The sequence below is a fragment of the Suricata suricatta genome, chromosome 13, assembly GCF_006229205.1.
Source record: "Suricata suricatta isolate VVHF042 chromosome 13, meerkat_22Aug2017_6uvM2_HiC, whole genome shotgun sequence".
In the NCBI taxonomy this organism is placed as follows: domain Eukaryota; kingdom Metazoa; phylum Chordata; class Mammalia; order Carnivora; family Herpestidae; genus Suricata; species Suricata suricatta.
The window spans coordinates 37,902,283-37,907,298 of NC_043712.1; the positions used below are offsets into that span (position 1 = coordinate 37,902,283).

The window sequence follows — 5,016 nt, forward strand, 5'->3', positions numbered from 1 at the left end:
ATCCCCCAGCATCAGATGTTTTCAATGAGCAAGAAAACAAGCTGCTAGTCCTTTGGACTGATGAGTGAGGAGAGAGAGAGATTTTTGCAGGCGGCTGCTTTGGTTTCCAAGGGAAACAGTGGTAGAAGCTGCATCAGAAAAGGAGTGGGAAGGCTGTGGTTTAGCACAGATGGGTCATTGTATGAGGTGTTTATACATAAGTGGTTACCTGGACTTCCTCAGTGATGCAGGACTGTGGAGAATATTAAAATGTTGGAATAGTGATAAACAATGTATTTTAATTTTTCTTTCTGAATTTCTTGGAAAGACCTTTATTCTTGGGTTTTGCTTTTCCCATCATCTATCAAAGCCCAAGCATATGCTCTCTCAGGGGCATAGTACAATTTTCTCTTCTACGCAGTTCACATATCTGAGTCACAGGCAGGGAAGAATGAAATTAGCCATTGGGGTCTGTGCACTCACAGCATGGTTAAAATAGTACAAAAGAAAATAATAAAGCGAACCACTGTTTATTTGGCTGATTAGGAAGGTTTTCAAGATCTCTGGTGAAGTCTCAAAGTTATCCTTGGAACCTGGTTCAGCTACCTGCCCCATGTCCCAACGTAACTATGAAGCTTCAGTCAGCCTCTTGCTGGGGAGCTCAGGAGTGGCCTAGCAGAGAGAGGAATCAACCAACAATGGTTGGAACAAACTAGATCATGATGGAGTTGGCTTTTACCAGGCAGGCCAGGAATCTAAGGAGAGCCTGTCTCATTTGGGCTCAATCATATCTCTTGTTACTAGTCAAAATGTCTGCCTTTTGGGCACATGGTATTTATAGGGCCTGAAGGCAGGCAGAAAGGGTTATGAGCCCAGTTGAGTAAATTGGGTTAAAGGACTGGGCTCCAGTTTCATCAGGGAAGGTGGGGTACACTTTCCAAAAGTAGATCTTAGGGATTAGACAAATAATTATTTATAAATTAAAATTATTTACAGTGCTTATTATGCACCAGTTGTAAGATCTAAATGCTACTGCATAGCTGGACCCAGGGGTATATTCTAGACTTCTGTCTGTAAAACCAATTGAAAGCACAAGTAGTGGTGAGGAAGCCACCAGGAACCGTCACTATTGGCATCACCTGAGAATCTCACAGTAAGGCAAGTTCTACTGAATCAGAAACCCTGGGGGAGAGTTCCAACAATCTGTATTTTAACAGGCCCTATAGGTGATTCAATGTATGCTAGAGTTTGATAACCACTGGACCACCTTGATGATATTTGCTCAGGTCTTGGATGAAACTGAACAATGCTGGTCTTATGGGAATGGGACTAGGGAAAGCAGGGATTCCAATTTCCCATGGGCTGCTGGTTCCATAACTTACTTCTGTATCATAAAGCTTCTTAGAACTCTTATAAATACTCCTCACCAATTTCTGGTATCTAAGACCAATTTAATTTCTGAGTTGAAGGCAGGACCTGGCAAGCTTTTTTGAGCAAAACTGGACACTTGGGAAATTAGCATCCAGAGGAAAATATGTCTGGTAGATATATCTTTGCTCTGATCACCCAAATGCTCCCTGCTGTGGGAAGAGTAGTTTGTTAGAGGACTGTTCTTGGGTGAATGGCAAGGGCCAAGAACATGAGAATAATTTTGGAGATTATGTAACTTCCTTCTCTTTCCTTTGACTCTTCATTTTGATTTTTGGAAATTTGTCTTCTTTTTCATGATTAGTGCTTCTAGATTTTGAGACTAGGGCAAGGTTTCACAATGCTAGTCCTGAGAACAGCCCTATAGAATGCTGCAAACTCAGTTCCCTTCTTATATATCACAGAGCATGTGAATAAATAAATGGCTTTATGGAATTCTATATTTATTATTTCAACAAGTACTTATTTAGTGTCTACTCAGTACTAGGTCTTATTCTGGATGTTGGGGATACAGACTGTAAAAAAATATGTTTATCTTGGTTTAGCCCAGTACCCAAACTTATTTGAGCATTAAAATTTTTTATTGTATAAAATATATTCACCTATGAAGGGACTAACATACCATGGGACACTCTTTGAGAATGATAGACTTATCTGTGTAAGAATAGATATATCTGTACAAGAGACATAAGTTCCAGGCAGCTGAAGTAAGGGAGAAATTAGGGACATTTTGAAACCAGGGACTGTAGAGATATAAATCTGGTTAATTTCATAATCATTGTTGGCTACCCCATGATGGAAAAACATTTTCCTATATATCAAACTGTTTGTAATAATTATAAGTATCACAGTGATGGTGATTTTAGAAGCTGTTGATAGCAAATATTTTCACTTAATATCTCTTACTATCACTTAAGAGCTCAAAATTATCTTATTTCATTATTATTTATTTTTTAAAATGTTATTTATTTATTTTGAGAGAGAGAGAGAGCAAGCACAAGTAGGAAGTGGGCAGAGAGAGAGAGGGAGGGAGACACAGAATCAGAAGCAGGCTCCAGACTCTGAGCTGTCAGCCCACCAACAGTGGTTTGAAGCCACAGTGAGATATGACCTGAGCCAAAGTTGGATGCTTAACAGACTGAACCACCCAGATGCCCCAAGAGCTCTAGATTATTTGAGACACAGTAGGAGCCTCCACCACTGATGTGCCTAGAATAGACGGGACTCCTGCCTCACTGCCTCCACCTTGGCTACCATGCCATATTTTCAGACGAGATTGGGCGTGTTCAGGGTGGTATGGCCGTAGACACCATGCCTTCAAAGAAGACCTTCAGGCAGCGCCACACCTTCCAGCAAAGAGGAGAAGACATCCACCTTATTCGAGAACCCAAGCATCCTATGAAAATCCCAGTGATAATAAAACAGTACAAGGGTGAGAAGCAACTTCCTGTCCTGGACAAAACCAAGTTCCTTGCACCTGATCATGTCAACATGAGTGAGTTCATCAAGATCTTTCATAGGGTTTATAGAGCTAATGGCGTTCTTCCTGTTAGTGAATGGACACAGCATGGTGAGTGTGTCCACACTGATTTATGAGGTATATGAAAGAAGGTTAAGATAGCTTCCTGTATATGGTATACACTTCTCAGGAGACATTTGGAATCTAAGTGTCTGTGTAAGGCTAGAAAAATACATCGGGGATTTAAAAAAAATTGTTTTAACATTTATTAACTTTTGAGAGACAGAGACCGAGCATGAACAGGGAAGGGACAGAGAGAGAGAGAAAGAGAATCTGAAGCAGGCTTCAGGCTCTGAGCTGTTATGACCTGAGCCCATGATCTGAGCCGAAGTTGGATGCTCAACCACTGAGCCACTGTGACCCAGGCACCCCTGTTATAGAATTTTTTAAAGCTCTTACCAAGAAAAGAAGATATATTACCAGCTAAGATTGATCCATTCATCCAATCACAGGTTATCAGGCATTAGTGTTCCTGCCTAGGAGTGGTAGGAGGTTGTTTTGTACTGCAAGCAGAAAAACGGAGCTCCAAATGAGAACGTTCAGCTTCGGGGAAACTATTATTTAACCTAGGCTGTTTTGTTTTAAAATTTAGAACTTTAAAGATAAAATACTTTGTATTCTAAGTTGCCAATAAACAAAAAAGAGCTTTAAATTATTTTAGTGCATCTAAGAGCAAAACAACTGTTTGAAAGGGGGGCTGCTTAAATTGATTATTTATTTGTCCTCATGTGGAAAGGAACCTTGCCCCTGAAATGCAACCAAATCAAAGTAGAATTCCGTTAAACCTGCAAACTCCAGTCAAAATGAGTCTAATCTTCCTTCTTTATGATTGTGCTGGAGACAAGCAGACTGGCCAGGTCTTCTTCCTCTATATAATAAGAGATCAATGGGATTCTTTCTAAGCTTTCTTCCATCTCTGACAGTCTGGTGCAGGGTCTCTTGGACTAGCAAAGCCTAAATGTGGTGGGGGGAAAGGTTCAAGGCATGACCTGATCCTTCCCTACCTGGACCCCTCTCCAGCCATCTAATGATGTTGTGCATTTCTCCAAATAAATATGTGTCATGCTTTCTCTTCTTTCTTTGCCTTCATAAGCAGTGTTTTCTTGGCTTGGAACACTTTCTTCTCTCTTTAGTCAGCTACTTCCTACACACTCTTCAGGTCTCATATCAGACATTTTCTCCCATGACACTGTGATATTGTGATTCATATTAAGGAATGTGTATTTGGTCTTTGTCCAGTGTTTGGCATAAAGCTCCTAAAACTGTAGAAATTTCCTAGGTGGTGACCACCATGAAGGTGTCTTTTGTTATATCAATGAGGTGACTTTTGGAAAACCCCTGAGTCACCAGATGGGGGCTGGTTGCCAGGGGAATCAACCTCTTGATTAGAGGGTTGGAGATTTCAGTACCACCCACTGATCTCTGGGGAGGGGAGAGAGGCTGGAGATTGAGTCAGTCACCAATGGCCAATGATTTGATCAATCATGCCTATTTGATGAAGCTTTTATAAAAACCCAAAAGGTTGTACTTGGAGACTTTCCAGGTTGATGAACAGGTGGAGATTCAATAAGAGTGTAGGATCTGAGAGGGTATGGAAGCTCTGTCACTTTTTACATTTTTTAAAAATTTACGTTCAAGAAAGAGAGAGAGAGAGAGAGAGAGAGAGAGAGAGAGAGAGAGAGAGAGAGAGATTACGAGAGAGGGGCAGAGAGAAAGGGGGACAGAGGATTCAAAGCTGATTCTGATATGACAGCAGAGAGCCCCATGTTAGTCTCCAACTCACAAACTGTGAGATCTTGACCTGAGTTGAAGTTGGATGCTTAGCCAACTGAGCCACCCTGGTGCACTGTTTTTACTTATCAGCCTTCCTCTACTAGGCTATGAGCTCCATGAAAAACAGCAGCCTGGTCTGTTGGTTGTGACATCTCAGGCCAGCACAACACCCAGCACATATGCACTGCTTAACAAGGACTTGTTGAGTGAAGGAATGCATGCAAGGCTGCTTGTGGAAAGAGGGGATGAAGAGGAGAGAGACAAACAGGAGAGGCTGACAAAGGTGTAATCAGTGACTCTTCTCCTGTGTTAGGACC

General features: G+C 41.4%; 1 pseudogene; it reads left to right on the forward strand.

Annotated features, from left to right (window-relative positions):
* The first annotated feature begins 2,718 nt into the window (after positions 1-2,718).
* Positions 2,719-3,074, forward strand: LOC115276776 (annotated as a pseudogene).
* The last annotated feature ends 1,942 nt before the right edge of the window (positions 3,075-5,016 follow it).